Source organism: Anarhichas minor, unplaced genomic scaffold (genome assembly GCF_050575085.1).
Source record: "Anarhichas minor isolate MPS153535 unplaced genomic scaffold, ASM5057508v1 ptg000035l, whole genome shotgun sequence".
In the NCBI taxonomy this organism is placed as follows: Eukaryota; Metazoa; Chordata; class Actinopteri; order Perciformes; family Anarhichadidae; genus Anarhichas; species Anarhichas minor.
The window spans coordinates 3140976-3160682 of NW_027466481.1; the positions used below are offsets into that span (position 1 = coordinate 3140976).

General features: G+C 37.9%; 2 long non-coding RNA genes across 3 annotated transcripts; both read right to left on the reverse strand.

Annotated features, from left to right (window-relative positions):
- Positions 1-6736: 6736 nt before the first annotated feature.
- LOC142965756 (uncharacterized) lies at positions 6737-9850 on the reverse strand. Of its 2 annotated transcripts, none has more exons than XR_012957733.1 (6): positions 9803-9850; positions 9595-9670; positions 9385-9498; positions 9105-9220; positions 8405-8591; positions 6737-7334 (listed from the first exon to the last, which is right to left on the reverse strand). It is a non-coding gene; the product is annotated as an uncharacterized LOC142965756 (long non-coding RNA). The 2 variants fall into 2 exon arrangements; XR_012957732.1 differs by having other exon boundaries at positions 9385-9501; positions 9803-9847.
- A 79-nt stretch (positions 9851-9929) lies between these two features.
- Positions 9930-17558, reverse strand: LOC142965757 (uncharacterized). The gene is made up of 3 exons (XR_012957734.1): positions 11534-17558; positions 10559-10646; positions 9930-10034 (listed from the first exon to the last, which is right to left on the reverse strand). It is a non-coding gene; the product is annotated as an uncharacterized LOC142965757 (long non-coding RNA).
- Positions 17559-19707: the final 2149 nt, after the last annotated feature.

A 19707-nucleotide genomic window follows, 5' to 3' on the forward strand; every position in this document is an offset into this window, starting at 1 on the left:
GGGTCCATATTTTGTAACACACAGGCTGTAATTATATTCAAAATATATTGCCACACGTCTTCACTTCTGGCTGGGAAATGACTGAACCCAAGGGCTATATTGCTGAACCACATAAGCTAGAGCTTGATTTTGCTAGATTTGCTGAATTGAAAACAGGCTCCTGGAGAGGGAATTGTTTTACGTGATTAAGATATCAATACATGTGATTGGAAATCTGTGAAGTCAGGAGTGTCCCTGCTCACCTACTATAGAGGGAATCAAACCAGGAGTAAATAGGATGATCAGCTTATTTGAGAGCCAATAAGCAATTTAGCAAAAAGCAGTGGGACTTCATGCTGTTGTCCTCTGCAAACATCAATTTAAAATGCGAATCCAGAGAACAATAAGCTTCCCCAACATCCCTGCTCATCTTGTCGCCACCTTTGACCCACAACATGACCCACTGCATGCCCTCTACTGCCTCCAGCCATCAGGAGCATATACAGTCACATTTGTGTGGGTAGCAAGTGAAAATGTGCTGTATGTGTATGCGAAGAAAACACAACACTGAGAGAAACACATGGTAAGAAGAGTTAGGGGGTTAGGAACTCTCTAAGACCTCATTAACTAGGGAGCTTTTAACACTTTGTCATCCGGCAACAGCTGCTGTCTAATGCTCAGAGGCCAGTACGAGAGGATGACCACACTGTTATTCTAGCTATTTTAACTTCAGCTCAGTCAGAAACTTTCTCGTCATAGTTGCAGCTGAATTTGCAGTAGTCGCTCAGTTGGAAGCAAAGCAAAATCCTCAAGGGGAAAAGGGCAAACGGGAGTAACAGTGTTGTTCATGTGCATGTGACAAGCTGCTCTAAGGCAGAAATAGGGGTGTGCAATATGGCAAAAATATCTTCTTTTTATTCAGTCTTATCAACATTCTTATTCATTTGTTTTTAAGACTATTTTGCAAGTTATTGAACAATAGAAACAAACTAATTTCCCTATTTAAAAAAATGTAATCCAATGAGATAACACCACACCACATTGAGTTTCTTTAATTATTCATCAGTTACTTTTCCTATTATTTATAATTTTTCCAAATCCACATGAACCACACATAAATTAGATCCACCTCACAGAAAAAATATGAATATAATATATATATATATACGTTGTAATGTCATGAGAAGTCAAAATGGCAGGCTAGGGTGGGGTGGTGCAAGGAAATTCACAAAAACAGGCAAAAATCAAAGGTTCCCAGAAAAAGGTCAAGTTTTATTCTTCGGTTACTGGCAACTCAGGTAATTCTTTTCATCAAACTCAAAAAGTCCAAAACAAACAAAAAGCGTCCAAGATGAGATAATGCTTCGTTCAACGGAACAGTATTAAAAAAACTCAACTTAGTGTGTCCTCGGTTTCACCGGGTCGTCTTCCTTTCAATCCTCCTCAGTCTGGCTCGGTCCTTTTCTTTACGCCGCTCTCCAGTCCAGGTTAGTTCTTGGCGCTCCTTCCAGCCATGTGCTCTCTCCCCTCTGTAGCACCCATGTACCACCTGGCCCCTTGTGATGCCACAATCTATATATCTATAATAAATGCATCACTTTCAAAGCTGGTTTGCCTGTTACTTCTGTTATTTCTTTCCTCCAAAACAGTGTTGAAGAACACAAGTAGCAGATGCGAGGAGTTGAGTTTTCATAAAATGAATCATAAAATGTGAGAGAGACCGCGGGAGGAGAGGTGGATGGGTCGAACATACACAGTACTTGCAACCAGGAGACCGGTGTCCCAAAGTGGGGGGGGGGGGGGGGGTTCAGTTACGTTAGTGAGGTTTGTGACATTTCTGACATGTTTTTCCTCTTGTTGTTATTTTTAAGCCCAACCATGATGTTTATCCTTAATCCGACTAAGTGGTTTTGTTGCCGAAACATAACCGCAAACGTTTTTACGGTGATGATATGGTATTAAATGGCAAGCGAAAAGCCCTAAAATGCGTAATTATGACAAGCGGTAATGTTGTGCCATTTAGACGCCTTCCCGTGAGACCAGGTTGACTTAGCAGTGGCGCTGTCAACTGTATGCAGGGGAAACACCATAGAACTGCAACTGACAGGATGCGCACTGTAGCACAATACTAATGATCTCTCTGAAGGCAGATCACGGAGACATTTTAATCATTCACGATCTAATATCATCATATCCCAAACCCCTAGGCAGAAACAAATCTTTTAATTCTTGGTGTATCTTAAATATAGTTGAAGTCAAAAGGTTAACTAGTCCAGGTAATTCATTTGCAATGGTGACGTTCCTAAACCTTTTCACATATCAGGACAAGACGGTTGTTATTGTTACCAGGATCTGCAGAGAACATACTGTATGTATCCTGTCCTGCTTTTGCCATTTTATTTCAAATTAAGCAGGGTTAATGTTGAAGATCAGACAACATAACGACGACTGTGATGGCACTGGAAACGTTCACCCGACAGTGAAGATTTAAACTGAAAAACTGAAAGTGTGACTTCATCAGTCTCTGTTTCATGTTCAGTCTCTGAGGAAATTGTATTTTCCTTGTTGCCACAAGCAGTGATTTCTATATGAAAGCCCATTATTTTCTTGTTAATTATCCTTTTTGGAGTTTTACTGAACTGTCTTCAGCGCTGGTGACGGTAAACAAAGTGATTGCACGGGGTTCGGTAGTGTATTGAGCTCACAATTATGGCATTTCTCATGTATGACTTTTGAAGTGAAATAGTAGAAAGATGCCTGAATGCGAATTCCATCAGTGAAGTGATGAAATCAAATCAAGGAAATCAAACACCTCCGTAGCACTTGGAGTCTTGATTGTGTCTGTTCTTTGCAGAGCTCGCACTGACAGCATAAATCTCACTTGGTGGCATTTGAGGCCAAGGACAATATTGAATAACCAACCGCAGCAGAGTGACAGATTGATCTACCGTGAACATGATACAGATGTAACCACGCTATTCATCTTCTCTCTCCATCAGTGTATTAAGATGCAAGGTGTGTTTCCCATGCCCCGGTAAATAAGCTTTTATTGCCTCAAAGCCTCGGGGACTCATCTGAATATTTAAAATCTTTGGATGAATACACTGATTTAGTAGCTTTGAACATTCCCCTCAGGGCGCTGATGAGAATTTATGAGAGTCGATTCAGTTGATCATTATTAATGTTTGGAATGACAGAAAAGAGATGTCGGATGATGGGAAATGGAAAACATCCATTTGGGTTAAATTATAAATAATATGTAGAGAAAGGAGACTTTATCAAGAGAAACTGTTTTTATTTTTGATCTTTCAATTATCTACCTTTAATGCTAATGAAAAAGAAAAGGTTTTTAAATCATACAATCGTCACAATATCATGGCAGTGTTCAGGAACGGTTCATTTTGCATTTTAGTTTTATATTTTGGAAGCAAAGTTGATGTTGTGTTTTGTACTCTGGCGTAACATAAAAAAATGAATTTTACAGGCAAGGTGGGTTCAAAGCAATATCAAAACCTCAATCTATCATCAGTACCTTATATCTCTGAAAAACCCACATGCACTGAGGTGGATATTGATCATGATACAAGCACAAACCCAAAGCCTGTGTGAGGTCAAGAAAAAAAAGATACCTCGGAGGGACCTCCAATTCCCACAGTCCCCAGTTAACCCGAACATCAGCACAAAGTGAAGCATCTCTCAAGGTCAGAGGAGACAACTACACCTACATTAATCATGAGAGGATTCATCACAAGAGAAACTTCGAGTGCCCACAGCGTCACTGTCTAGGTGTGTTAGCATTTTTTTCTCACAAAGGCATCCATCAGATTTTTCTTAGCGGATTTATTTTTCTGTTTTTCATGATTCATCTGTTTTGCCTTCATGTTTGTTGCAGGCTACCCACTAAAGGTGGATCTACAGAGCTCTGTGCATAGATGTTTCTATCTTCTTATCATCTCTCTGTGTTTGTTCCGTATTAAAACCCCTCAGCTCGCCTAGAGGAGCGAGCCACGGCCATCAAAGGCTGGGTGACTGCCTTGAAAAAGGGAAAACAAGCAAAATCAAAATTCCAATAGTGCTATTTAGTGTAGAAATGTTTTGATGTGAAATGTAGTTTGTGATGGATGGTTGCAGCTTCTTTCAGATCATTTCAATGCTTTTAAGTTCTTCGCTGCCAGTTTGTGATATCAACATTCATTGGGCAATTACACCCACACATGTCTGGGCTTTAAATGTGATCTTATCAGTTGCAAAAGTTGCCCTCAAGGACAAAATCACTTCTTACAACAGATTGCAGAGTAAAAGGAAGACATATGTTAATAGCATATTTCCCATTTACAGGATTAAGGCTGGCAATATTCTTATTGTAAGCCAATCCCATGAAAACAACAAAAGAAACCTTATTTGTGGCTCTGAGCCCCAAGCCCATTTGTTACTGCTGAAGACATTAATCTTAAATAAGATGTCTTTGTAAGTCCCAGTAATTTTCCAAACAGCTGGGCATTGTAGTTTTTTTGCAAACATTACTCAAACAGGAGTAAATAGTTTATTTGTTGGGGGAACTATTTTTATTGTTGGATTAATACACATTCGGTGCTCTAACTTGGTGGTTGCCTCCTTTTTTGTTTTGTGACCCTGAACCTCAGGTTGCATGTCTAAGGGTTATAAGCAGAAACAAAATGTGATTTTCTCTTCTCAGACTGTTGCATTTGAACTCGTGCAGTGCCCATTCTGAGCGTCTGGCCATTCGCAATGCGAGTCCGTCAGAAGTGCTGATCGCAGCGTTGTCGAGAACTCCTCACTCACTGACTCTAGGGAAGTGAAGAAGAGTTTGGTTGTAACGTTAGTATATCCAGCTCTAAAAGTGAACTGTAGGCAATGAGCCGGCCTGTAAAGGCCCGCTGCAGACGAAATGCTTGATTCAGTCCACAGAGCCCTGAAGTTCCGCCCTCGCTGCTGCACAGAGTGCCGTTTACTTGTTTATTCAAAGTTTATTAACATTGAACAAGTCATGCCTCCAAATTGCACCAAGTAGATTGGATGAGCAGTTCAGTGCAGGAGTGAAAACTGCACGGTATTTCACATGGAATGAGCGAGGAATAGAGAAAAGTCTCACTTTGTGTCACAAGTTTTATTTCTATCTCATTTTCTGAACCAGAAATTGTCTCATAACCGTAGGAATTAATCTGCTCTAGTGAGTATTAACAGAACCAGGATGGGGTGCAGTTTGTATATGTGTGTAAAATAAACCCCAGTGCCCATGTTCATCAAAATGATGGAACATGTATCCCAGTGCAACAATGTGGCTCAATGATCTGTTTTGGACGACATAAAGGTCTATGGCACAAATAATTAAGCTCTATCAGGCTTTAGTTGAACAGAAACTGCTTGTTAGTATCAATTCATTGTTGATTTTGGTCTTTTAATGGGATTTGTTGGCAATTAGAAACATATGTAATATCACTATACTTATCCTTACATTACATTTCTTGAGAATTTGAAATTTACAACATGATTCATATGATAAACGATAAACGAACACTTGTTCTCCAGGCCTAAAAAAAATGCAGATGGTCTAAAAGGAAAGGTGCTATGACTTTGATGTTCCATGCATGGCTTCTCTTCTCTGTGCTCCAACAAGCGTTCACTCATCTGCACGTTGTAGTCTACGTTTATCACAAAGGCCCATTAGCGTTTCTTTATCATGAGTCGTTGACGCACCTTTTGAGAGAAACGGCTAATTAAATAGTCGATACTTCTTGCAATTCCTGGAAATTTGCTTATTATTGATCCACCCTCCATCTCTCCTGCTGTGAACCAGATGCATTTCTCTATTGATCTCGCATCAGACTGTGCAGTGTACCGGCACAGTATTTTTAAATCTCAGGCAATTACGTATTGATTGCGAAACAACTTTTCATTTTTGCTCCAAAATACATACAAGTTTAGTTTCCAGGGAAGTCATTTTCAGCTCAAAAGCAATATCAGACTCACAGAGATATTAATTGTTACACTCATAATGAAAAATGCATTTATTTCCATTAATTTATTCCAGGAACTACCACAATGTTCCGGTGCTCCATTAGTACAAAGGGCATTCTTGGCTTGCTGGACTCCTTCGTAATAAATCTTTTAATCTGTCATCGCCAACATCATCATTTTTCTAAGGGTGTTTGAAATGTTCCAAGTCAACAGCCCCCTCAGTGTTAATTCATGCCTGACTTACAAGATTTCTATATATGGCTCCTACACTGTAAAAAAAATTCTGTGTAATATACGGTAAATTACCGGCAGCTGTGGTTGCCAGAACTTCACCGTAAAAAATAAAGTGAGAATGTATAATACATCACGGTATATCTTTTTTGCAACCGTAGATTTCACAGTTGAGAACAGTTTTTTGTTTACGGTAAATTACTATAAAAAACAGAGATTTCATAAACCTGTTTAAGGTAATATGCAATTTAACGGTAAATTACCGGCAGCTGTGGTTGCCAGAACTTCACCGTAAAAAATAAAGTGAGAATGTATAATACATCACGGTATATTATTTTTGCAACCGTAGATTTCACAGTTGAGAACTGTTTTTTGTTTACGGTAAATTACTATAAAAAAAACAGATTTCATAAACCTGTTTACGGTAATTTGCTTTAGAAATAACAGCCATGTTATAAACGTGTTTACGGTAAATAACCTTATAAACAGCAACTATATTGTGAAGCTAATTACAGTTTTTCTCAGTAAAAAACACAGTACAACTGTATGATACATTACGGCATTTTATTGAAAAATGCAACTTAACGGTAAATTACCGGCAGCTGTGGTTGCCAGAACTTTACCGTAAAAAATATAGTGACAATGTATAAGACATCACGGTACAAAAATACGGTACAACATAGAACGTAATACAATTGGTTGGCATAGATTTCAGTCAACTTCTGATTATTGTAAATTACAAAGGAAATATCAAATAAAGCAGATTGTAAATCAAGGTACAGACCATCATTGATATACCTTAAGAAACTAACATTCTCTGTGAAAAACAGGTTGAACTGATACAATATCTTGTACAATATACTCACAAAGCAGTGTTGAGATCTTGAAGAAACAGCATGTGTCCATATATATATGAAGGATAACCATGAATAAACATGAAAGGATTAGCCACTTGCCCTGAGTTGATCAAGAGTAATGAGTCACTGAGTCCAGACTTGACTGAAGAGGGCACTCAACATGGTATAGCGTCTCACATGGACATGAAGTTCAGGAAGCTGGAACATGAAGCGTGTATTTTCACCAGTTCTGCTTGAGGACTCGTATGTTGACCATCAGGTATTCACTGTGGACTGGAATGATCCTCTCTGCACCCAAAAACAGAAACAAAGGCAAAGTTAGATTGATGCAGTGCTTCAACATGATGCCTACAGAAACATTTACTGCCTTCTGCTGTTAAACTGAGCTCCAATGACCTAGAAGAAACCAGCACTTTATACTTAATAAAAAATAATAGTGTCACAGATTATTTTATTTTTTTTAAATATCAATAACGTTTATTTGTAAATTTTGAGTTGTTTGTTTATTATTCTCACTTTAACAGATAAAAATAAACAAGTGAGATGGGAACATTTTTCATTTAGTTGCATAATAATTGTGCACACATATATATTCTCCTAAGAAAGCCAAAACCTCACTTTTACTTTATTAAATATTCAGGTTTGAGGTTTATAACATTTTGGATTGACCGAGAGCTCTGTAGTTGTTCAATACAATTAATACTCAAAAATACAACTTGCCTTTTAATTGTGCACACAGTGTAAAGACAATCATCATGTTTGATACAACCAGGGTATCTGCACATCTTATTAATTCCATCAATTCTACATTTTTTGTTTTAATTTTTTTAATTCAATGACTTTTAAGACCTTTTAAATATCTCTAAAATCAATTACATTACTGTTGCAAAATAAATAGAGAAACTAGAATACAGTAAGCTGTATCCTGTTGTTGAGTTGTATTGCATTTGAATAACTGAGCTATTCAGTGTACAATAGCTAATATAACTGCCTTCTCGTTAACAAAAATCAAACTGTATGGCGGAGACCCAGTTCAATAGGAAACAATGACCCCCAGCATTTACCATCAAATAAACATAAGAGTGCACTGTAGGGCCCACTTGGGTGCAAAGACACAGGTGCAAACCCCTTTTGGGTGGATTTTGGAAAGATAGTACACAGAATTAATGACATTTTACTGCTACGTGAAACGTAATGTAAGGGGGATATCAGTTCAGAGCACTAAAAAACAAATAGTACTAATACAAAACTATATTCCAGTGGTTTCATCTATGTTTGCATGAAGCGGTTGGCTCAGACCGTGCACCTGAGGATGATTGATTGAGTGAAGTTTGAGTTGCACCTATCGCACTGCTTACCTCTAATTAGCCTTGACAAGACTGGTGTCTGAGTCATTGGGTCCAGACTTGACTGAAGACAGGTGGGACAGAGTCTCATACAGACAGGGTATGCTGTTCAGGAAACTGGAACTTTAGGCAGGTGTTGTCATAATTTCTGCTTGAAGACTCACAAGTCAATCTGGTGTTCGCTGTGGGCTAGCATGATCTTCCAGCCAGAAAAAAAGACAACATAGAAAACATTAACAATACTAACAATAATAATAACAGTAACATCACCAATAATATAACTTTATATAGCACTTACACAGTTGCAAAATGGTTCTCATACTTCACACAAAAAACAATCAAACTATAAAAACACAAAACATTAAAGAGGGTAAAACAGAACAAACTTACCAAAGGGTAAACAAAGAGTAGGGTTAAAGATTTCATAAAAAGGTCAAGCTACAAATATGATTCATGAATAAGAAATAGCCATAATACGTATGGTATGTCAATAAAGTCAAAATAAATTCACAGTATGTCAAAAAAGGTTATTCTGGCAAGAAGTTAAAATCACATTGGATCATGAAATGCCTAGTTTTATGCAGTACTTAACATCAACAATACATGCATACACTGTTTGAACATGAAATGGCTAAACAGTGCTTACAAAAATAGAAGACCCTAAAGCCTTCTCTTGTTAAATGAACATACATTGAACTTTACAACAACTTACCTCTGTTTATCCTTGACAACACTTGTATGTATCCGATCATAAGGTTACACTAGTAGGACAGCAAAGAGGGTGATGAGGTCCATCTGAAGTACAACCGCTGGTAGTCGTAATCACACCTGAAAGAAAGAATAAAGAGAAAAAAGACAAGGGGTGGACATACATCCTCTTAAGTGAAAGATGAAATCATGTCAAGCATCAACTTTTACTCTTTTCAATGCAAAGGTTGCAAATTAAAATGAAATGGCTAAATTCACACTCAAAAATAAAAACAGTGCCTCACCTGGTTTAGCCCGTACCACATATTGTTATCGCAGCAACAAAGGTTTGATTCCCGTTGGGCCATGTGTTGCAGATCATCCCCTCTCACTCCACTGTGGTCCCTGTCTCTCTACTTCTGCTGTCCAATAAAACACGAATGACAAAAAAATCATCTTTAAAAGTAAAAAAAACAACTGCTTGCTTTGGGCATTTAAATGGATTAAAATCCCACCGTTTTCCTGGTTGTCATAAAAGCCAGCAAGTTGTTCCCATCCAAGTCCACAACCACTAGAGTTTGAATGCAATGTCTGAAAGGTGGCAGGAGCAAATTAATTCAATGTTGCAAGATTAGAGTAAATTGTCTTAATTATCTGCACAAACTGCTCTTGTACCAATTAAAATGTTCAGATATTTGTTAGATATGTGTACAATTTACTTACTTTAAAGGAGATTCTTCTTAGCAATGCCACCTGCCTTCGACCTAGAAGTTTCACAAAAGCACTGGAACAAATTGTCTTTCTTTTGACAGACATTCAAGTATTTCAAAGAATTGAATACTGACTTCAACTTTACTCCTTCCACATCTGGTTTATCTTGGGTCTGGAGGCGATCAACAGCAGAGTTGTAGCTGTCAATGGTGCGCTCTGCTCCGCACAGATTTGGATCGTCACCCTGAAATTCAGATCGGATTATTAGGCAGTACCTACAGAAATATTGCGAGTGACTGAAATTTTCAGTGAAGGCACCAATGCCATGAGAGCCCAAATTATGTCCTGCAATGCAATATAAGGTTATTTTGACTACTGTTTCATCTGATACTACGATCCCGTTCTCCTCCAAATCCTTCAAGTCTGTTAGTAATTCAGAGAACACAAATGTTTTGAAATCTTTCTCTCTACACAATAAAACAAGTGACATGTGGTTTGTGTCAGACCTTACATGAACTGGCAAATTATCATCAGATACATAGACAGCTAATATTTTATGTATTGTCTTTGCAGAGCCTAAAGGGTTAAAGTCTCTTTCACAGGCACATAATATGAAAACATATCAGTCCTGTTCTCATCTCGTCCTAAAAACATTTTCTTAGGCTCCACATAGTTGAACCCTTTTTTGAAAGACTGAGCTCTTGAGTATGCTGTCCTCATTGGCCCTCTATGACATGCAGAGAAAAGATCAAATTCTCAAAGACTCACAAACTTTGCTGATGTCCTCATCTGATATTGGTGTGTCATTTTTAAACAGTGAAGTTAGTTTGGTCCAAGCAGGTAGTAGAAACTGTCCCTGCAATTTCAAGTAGAATAAACAGAGAAAAAGATCACTGAAGTTTTCAGAAATATCCATATCACCTTTATCTGTGCTGGTCTCTATAACATTTTCTGAGTCATGCAGGTGAGGGCCACAGTCATGTGATTCAGTTGGAACAGCTGATGACTGAGGAGAAGCAGATTCTCTGTACATGTCACTAATACTGCTGTCTGCTATTTGTGTCTCCGTGGCATGTGGGCAGTAAATGAAGATCTGACCGTGAAAACATTTGACCATCCACTCACTTTAATAATTAGCTACTTTGTGTCTGGACATGTGCTTTCAAATAACGCCATAGCCATTTATGAGCGGTAACGTTAACAGACATGGCGCACTTATGAGCGGTAACGTTAACAGACATAGCACATTTATGAGCAGTAACGTTAACAGACAGTTTATAAGCGGTAAAGTTAACAGCCGTCCCAACAGTAACGTTAGCTTAGCTGTAACGTTAGCTGATAGGTTACCATTATGCCTCTGGTAGAAATGAGCCTTATAGCTCCATATCTAACAAAGGTCTGCTTGCAACCAGCTTCAACGCACTTAAATAAACAACGTGGTTCATCACTATGAAGTTTGCAATGAAGCACATAACCCCTCGATGTTTTAGCTTTAACTGACTTGCCACAGAAATGACAACTAAACATTTTCCTAGCAAACCTTTGGTAAAGTAAGCTAGCTAATGTTTAACACAGAAACCCATAACCCATGTTACATCCACGAAAAGTAAACTCTCAACTCATTTAGATAGCTAAGTGAACTTACTATTAACGTTGAATGACTCGTTTTTGCAAGGGCGACACAAAACTGCAGAAAACAAAGCCTCAAATTCAAATGTAACGTTAGCTAGCTGACATGCTTACCTTCAGAAGAAGTGTTGTGTTTCCAGGAGTCAGGCCGTTGATCATCAGTAACGTGCTGCCTGAGCGCGCAGAAAAGGCGCTGAAATGAGTTCAAAAGTTCAGCCTCCAACCGTTGCTTTTTTTAAATTGTTGTGTAGGTCTGATCACTGCCGCCTCCGTCCGTCCGTCCCTCTCTCTCTCTCTCTCACTCTCTCTCTCTCTCTCTGTCTGTCTGTCTCTCTGTGTTCCCACCACATTTGGTCAGGTTATTCACTGAGACAGGCACCTGTTGGTCTTAAAGTGTCATGAGGGAATCGCTAAACAGTGAAACAGTATGATCATATAGGGTGCACTGCACACACATTAGGAATAGATGTCACAGGGTGCCTTGAAACTGTCGCGAGATCTGCACCTGCAAGCACCTGCAATGTTACAAAATACTAACCAACAGAGATCAAAAGAGAGGTGGGGGATGGGGTGAGGGGTGAGATGCAACTTATGCTCTGCAAAAAAGGATTACAAAACAAGGAAAACGTATGGAAGGTTACTCTCTACTGCTTTGAATAAGCAGACTAGTTTGCATCTAGCACTTATTGTTTTGTTTGTTGGTTAAATATTAGTTCTGACTGTTGAAACTGACAATGTCTTTCAAAAATTACAGTGTTGGCCTTCAAATTTATCTTATGGTATATTTACATTATTAGCACAATGGTTCGTACATTTAACCGTGACAAAATGTATTTCTTTTTACTAATAGTACCTGCAAAAACTGCAGTGTTATATTTTATATATTATAGTGTATTTACAAAAACAGCACAATGGTTAGTGCATTTAACCTTGACAAAATGTCTTTTTTACAAATAATGAATGCAAGCAACATTGATCGGGCCCTCGCACCTTCACGCACGTCGAGGGTACTAGCAGGACTCTAGTTGCCGCGGCCGTGCTTTCTGTGACCATGAGACACTGCGTGCACGAGTTAGACAATATTTCCTGCGTGTACCAGTGGCGTAGCAAGATCATTTTGCCAGGTCTTAAGCCTCGAATGTTTTGAGTTCAGCTCTGAATACAATCATAAATGTAAGCCTGTAATGATCGACAAAAAAACAAATGTTTTTTGAATGCGCTTCAGTGTTTGTAACATAAAAGACTGTCAAAGTAAATGCAGGTGTCCAAACCGACTGTTTGTTTGTGGTGCAGCTAGCTCTGACAATCACTGCTGAGTGACTCAAAGCGGAAAGAGTCGAGGAGAAATGGCAGAATGTATAGTTCCATGTGGAAAAAAACAAACCGAAAGGTGATCCCATGTGGTCTAATCTATATCATGAATTAGGTTAACGTGACTTCAGACGGGGCTGCTCCGTAGGTCTGCTAACGTCGCTGGACACGCTGCTCGCTAATCGCTCCAATAACAGCTGCTTCCTCTGCAGAAATGCAGACTTTAACTGAACAACAGCTGCTAGTAAAGACAACGTGGGTGTTTATGTCATCGTTTCTAAACGTATGCGTTTACGACTGTCCACAAGAAGAGGTAACTCTGGAGTTTTCAAACAAGTCTACAACATATTAAAAAAGCAGGGCTCTGACATCTTTAGAAGTAAAAGTTGGTCTGATCTCACCAAGAGTACAACAGGGTGTACGCCTTAAGGACGTGTACACCATGCTGAGGTCTGAGTGTCATACAGGCAAAAATCTTTTCTAGATAATCTAGAGGAATTCTGTTCAGGTGACCTCATTGTAGGCCTAGTCCACAATGTGTGTCCAGAATCTGTGGGTTCTGGGACCCATATTTGAGAGATTATGGCCATTCTTGCATATGTCAAAAAATCCACTCAGGGAATAAGGCATCAATTAAGCCCTTTGGGGCTGTTTTTGGGGACCTTAACTTGCAGCTACGAAGTCCAGATTATAGGTAGGTAATGGTGACGAGCCCCTCTTTGAAGGAGAAAAGGAGTCAAATCTCTACCCTGATTTAGAGTATAAAAAGTTAGAGAAAAGACTGGTGAAAACTGGTGCCATCTGGTTCGAATCATCTCTGTTGGGTGCATTTGAAAACACTTGTAAATGGCTTATTGTCCTAATATTCACATATGATGGACAAAAGAGGACCCTCTTAAAGGCTCAATTGGATTCAAGTCATTAGCATGCTGCTAACAGAAGTTAGCTTTCCCAAGGGTCTGCAGAGATCTTGCTTTAGATCCTGCATTACGTTATCACAGGGGAATGATTAATACAAAATTCAGGCAGTTTCAACCTTTCACTAAGATTTAATGGCCCGTTTCTCACTTGCCAAAAAAAGCCGAAAAATAAGGCTATATGCCTCAATTTTGACCTTTGGGGCTGTGTTTGGGTACCTTAACTTGCAGCTACGACCGTAAAATTTGGGGGAATTCATATTCACTAGCCCCTCTTTAAACAGGAAAAGGATTCAAATTTCTACTTTGATTTAAAGTGTAAAAATTGAGAGAAAAGACTGGTGAAGGCCATTTCGGATCATAAGTACCATTGGGTTAGAATCCTTTCTGTTGGGTGAAATAAACAGTCAATTTTCAACTTTTCGCACCATTTAATCTGTGGGAAAAGGTGGAATGACTGTGAAAGTTTCAGGGTCCTAGCCCATTGTTTTCTATGGGTATGTAGGCCGAATTGGGTAAAAAATCCATAGTTCACTATGGGAAAAGTGTTTGGAATTACCAATTGATTTTCATACCACTTGATCTCTGGCCAAAGGTCGATTGACTGTGAAAATTTCAGGGTCCTAGCCCATTGTTTCCTATGGGTAATTAGGCCGAATTAGGTCAAAAATCCATAGTTCACTATGGGAAAAGTGTTTGGAATTACCGATTGATTTTCATACCACTTGATCTCTGGCCAAAGGTCGATTGACTGTGAAAATTTCAGGGTCCTAGCCCATTGTTTCCTATGGGTAATTAGGCCGAATTAGGTCAAAAATCCATAGTTCACTATGGGAAAAGTGTTTGGAATTTCCCATTGATTTTCATCCCACTTAATGAATGGGCAGAGGTCGATTGACTGTGAAAATTTCAGCCTCCTAGTCCATTGTTTTCTGGGCGTATTTAGGCCGAATATGGTCAAAAATCCATAGTTCACTACGCAAAAAGTGTTTGGAATTTTCCATTGATTTTCAAACCACTTAATGAATGGGCAAAGTTCGAATTCATCCACCCCCGTCGCCTTGCCAGCAAGGAGCTTTTTGAATACCTTAGCGGCCTCCACCAGGGATATGGGTAATAGATAATATTTGCAGAAGTTGCAGAGTTGGCTGTTAGCTATATTATGGTGTATATCTGTAATTAGTACAATGGTCCGTACATTTAACAGTAAACAAATATATTTTTTTAAAGTAATTAATGCAAAAATCACGGTATGGATTTTTGTTCATATTACGGTGTATTTCCTTTACCAGTACAATGTTTAGTACCTTTAACAGTGACAAACTGAATATTTTACGAATAATAAATGCAAAAAATACGGGGCTGGCTGTTGAATGTATGATGCGTTTTACCTCCATTGGCAGTGCAATGGTCCGAACATTTAACAGTAACCAAATGTATTTTTAAAAAGTAATCAATGCAAAAATCACGGTATGGATTTTTGTTCATATTATGGTGTATTTCCGTTACCAGTACAATGTTTAGTACATTTAACAGTGACAAACTGATGTTTTTACAAATAATAAATGCAAAAAATACGGGGCTGGCTGTTGAATATATGATGCGTTTTACCTCCATTGGCAGCGCAATGGTCCGTACATTTTACAGTAACCAAATGTATGTTTTAAAAGTAATAAATGCAAAAATCACGGTATGGATGTTTGTTCATATTACGGTGTATTACCGTTACCAGTACAATGTTTAGTACATTTAACAGTGACAAACTGATTTTTTTACGAATAATAAATGCAAAAAGTACGGGGCTGGCTGTTGACTGTATGATGCGTTTTACCTCCATTGGCAGAGCAATGGTCCGTACATTTAACATTAACCAAATGTATTTTTAAAAAGTAATGAATGCAAAAATTACGGTATGGATTTTTCTTTCATATTACGGTGTATTTCCGTTATCAGTACAATGTTTAGTACATTTAACAGTGACAAAATGTATTTTATACGAATAATAAATGCAAAACATACGAGGCTGCCTGTTTAATGTATAATGCGTCATATCTCCATTGGCAGCACAGTGGTCCGTACATTTAACAGTAACCAAATGTATTTTTTAAAAGAAATAAATGCAAAAATTACGGTATGGATTTTTCTTTCATATTACGGTGTATTTCCGTTACCAGTACAATGTTTAGTACATTTAACAGTGACAAACTGATGTTTTTACAAATAATAAATGCAAAAAATACGGGGCTGGCTGTTGAATATATGATGCGTTTTACCTCCATTGGCAGCACAATGGGCCGTACATTTAACAGTAACCAAATGTATGTTTTAAAAGTAATAAATGCAAAAATCACGGTATGGATGTTTGTTCATATTACGGTGTATTACCGTTACCAGTACAATGTTTAGTACATTTAACAGTGACAAACTGATTTTTTTACGAATAATAAATGCGAAAAATACGGGGCTGGCTGTTGACTGTATGATGCGTTTTACCTCCATTGGCAGAGCAATGGTCCGTACATTTAACATTAACCAAATGTATTTTTAAAAAGTAATAAATGCAAAAATTACGGTATGGATTTTTCTTTCATATTACGGTGTATTTCCGTTATCAGTACAATGTTTAGTACATTTAACAGTGACAAAATGTATTTTATACGAATAATAAATGCAAAACATACGAGGCTGCCTGTTTAATGTATAATGCGTCATATCTCCATTGGCAGCACAGTGGTCCGTACATTTAACAGTAACCAAATGTATTTTTTAAAAGAAATAAATGCAAAAATTACGGTATGGATTTTTCTTTCATATTACGGTGTATTTCCGTTACCAGTACAATGTTTAGTACATTTAACAGTGACAAACTGATGTTTTTACAAATAATAAATGCAAAAAATACGGGGCTGGCTGTTGACTGTATGATGCGTTTTACCTCCATTGGCAGAGCAATGGTCCGTACATTTAACATTAACCAAATGTATTTTTAAAAAGTAATAAATGCAAAAATTACGGTATGGATTTTTCTTTCATATTACGGTGTATTTCCGTTATCAGTACAATGTTTAGTACATTTAACAGTGACAAAATGTATTTTATACGAATAATAAATGCAAAACATACGAGGCTGCCTGTTTAATGTATAATGCGTCATATCTCCATTGGCAGCACAGTGGTCCGTACATTTAACAGTAACCAAATGTATTTTTTAAAAGAAATAAATGCAAAAATTACGGTATGGATTTTTCTTTCATATTACGGTGTATTTCCGTTACCAGTACAATGTTTAGTACATTTAACAGTGACAAACTGATGTTTTTACAAATAATAAATGCAAAAAATACGGGGCTGGCTGTTGAATATATGATGCGTTTTACCTCCATTGGCAGCACAATGGGCCGTACATTTAACTGTAACCAAATGTATGTTTTAAAAGTAATAAATGCAAAAATCACGGTATGGATGTTTGTTCATATTACGGTGTATTACCGTTACCAGTACAATGTTTAGTACATTTAACAGTGACAAACTGATTTTTTTACGAATAATAAATGCAAAAAATACGGGGCTGGCTGTTGACTGTATGATGCGTTTTACCTCCATTGGCAGAGCAATGGTCCGTACATTTAACATTAACCAAATGTATTTTTAAAAAGTAATAAATGCAAAAATTACGGTATGGATTTTTCTTTCATATTACGGTGTATTTCCGTTATCAGTACAATGTTTAGTACATTTAACAGTGACAAAATGTATTTTATACAAGAAATACATGCACAAATTATTGTTTTGGCTGATATATAGATTTACGGTGTTTCACTGTCAGATAAACTGAATATAACCGATTTACAATTTACGGTCTCTTACTGTTGTGATTTAACAGTTTTTCACTGTAAAATTCACTGACTTTTCTTACAGTGTACTTCAAGGTACACCCTTTGCGGTTTTGATACAGAGATGCTTTGTTGTTCGGAAACGGGGAAAAAAAGACCGAAAAAGAAAAACAGAAGTCTATTTCTGTCGAGCGACAACCCTCTGCAGTCTCGTGGATGTCAGAAGTTGAATTTACAAGACAAAGGCGGTGAGTGCACCGCCAACATGCTGCAACTCTCTCTTGACAGATGGATGAGAAATAAACGGCAGTAGCTCAAAGAAAACATACTCCCTGTAAACCGAAGTAAGACGTCTGGCAAGATGTCCACTATTTCTAAATGACATGCTTTGTCACTTTATTCTGTCTGTAGTATCTGTTCACCATGTGCTTACTGTATCTTTGCTTTCTTTTTTTGTCCTTTCTTTTTTTTTATTCTGACTAAAGTGCAGTGGTCTGTGGCAGCATTTATTTCACGCTTAAATTCCAACTCATCCGCCAAGTACACAACTACAGCAATTGTTAAGCTCGCGGTGATTAAGGTGTAAGAAGCTTTTACAAGGTGTTTAATCCAGGCTTCCTCTTGCCTCAAATACATTCAGGTCATTTCACTTCCAGTATTTTGATTCTTTAGATATACAGCTTTCAAGAGCGCATTGCCCTTGAATCACAGCAGGAATTTCAATTGTCTCATATTCACTTCCGCTTATCCCTATTAGTTCAATATGCTGTTGAGCCCTAGGGTTAAAGTAAAGTAGTCTAACTTGTGTATATAAGAAAAGTCCCTGTGTATGAATATGTAATGAAGTTTTGCAGGGCCTCAGCCATGATTATGACTTATGAATATGCATACTTTAAATCTTGGAGACTTCCACGCTGTTTGGGAATTTTCCAGGCGAAAGGGTGTCGAGCATCACACTGTTGCTACACCAGGGTAACTGATGGAGAGACACTTTTAATGTATTCATATGAAAACAAGCAAGGCATTGTCTGAGGTGCTGCATGTACTGTCACGTGTCTTCCTGGTGTCAGTATCAGCAGGGGGTCACACAATGAGGTGGAAATCCACAGAATATGACAATTATTATTTATCATTACAGATCTGCAGTCATTGCTCCAAACTATCGCTGTAATATTAAGATGCAGCAATAGGTTTGGTCCACATATTGTATAGTGTGCTGCATAGGCTCTCGACAGGCAGGCTTTACTGCAGTAGTATATATAATATACTACTTACTGCAATTGCAAGTCATTCCGTATGTTTATGTCTCAAATTTGTATCCTGTGCAGATGCACAAATCAAGCTGAAGATGTCATAGATGTGGAATTACTTGATAAATAGCAATGTAGAGTTTTGCCATCTACTGTTTTCACAAATACTTCTCTGCGGTTTATAGCCTTCGGTTGTTCTTGTGCTGCGTGATCGGCTCTGCTTTAACATCCTGTATTGTTTTGGTGGATCCCCGCTGAGTCCAGGCCTGTATCATATCATTACATTTCATATCAATAACATTCATAGAAGATTTGATCTGGTAAAGGGCTGGATCAGCCAAATTACAAAAAAAGAAACATGTTCTCACTCAACAGTAGTGTGTAGCTGTGGAGTTTCTGCTCCGTGTGCTGCAATTTGGCGATAACCACTTATGAAATGTCTGTATTCACCCAAATATTATTGAGGTGAATGAATTTAATTCTAGTCAAAATATTACCATCTCAGTTTTCTTAAAAGAAAAAATATTTTAAACTGTACATTTTAAAGCACATATATTCAGCTTCATCCCTGTTGTTATTAAAATAACAGAGAATAGGTCTAAAAAAAAAGTATTAAGACAGCAGGAGATTTCCCAATCATAAAGTGTTTTCCTAACTTGTATACACATAAATACACATTATAGCAGTGTGGCTTGCAGCCTCCATTTGCTTCTTCTCTCTCTCTCTCTCTGCATATGTGAGTGAGACTGTGGCTGATACTGTGCCCAGGTGATGAATGACCAACGGTGGATAAAATACACAGCAATAACCTCCAGGCAATCCGTAGCACACTCGGGCGCAGGCCAGCAGATTTATCATTCAATTGTCAGAGGATTTTATCAAGTCTGTTTTCTCCCGTGTCTTTTGATTTATTTTACAATTTATAAAAGTCACTCTGAGTCAGCATTCGACAAGTGTCATTGCAGCCAATGCACAGC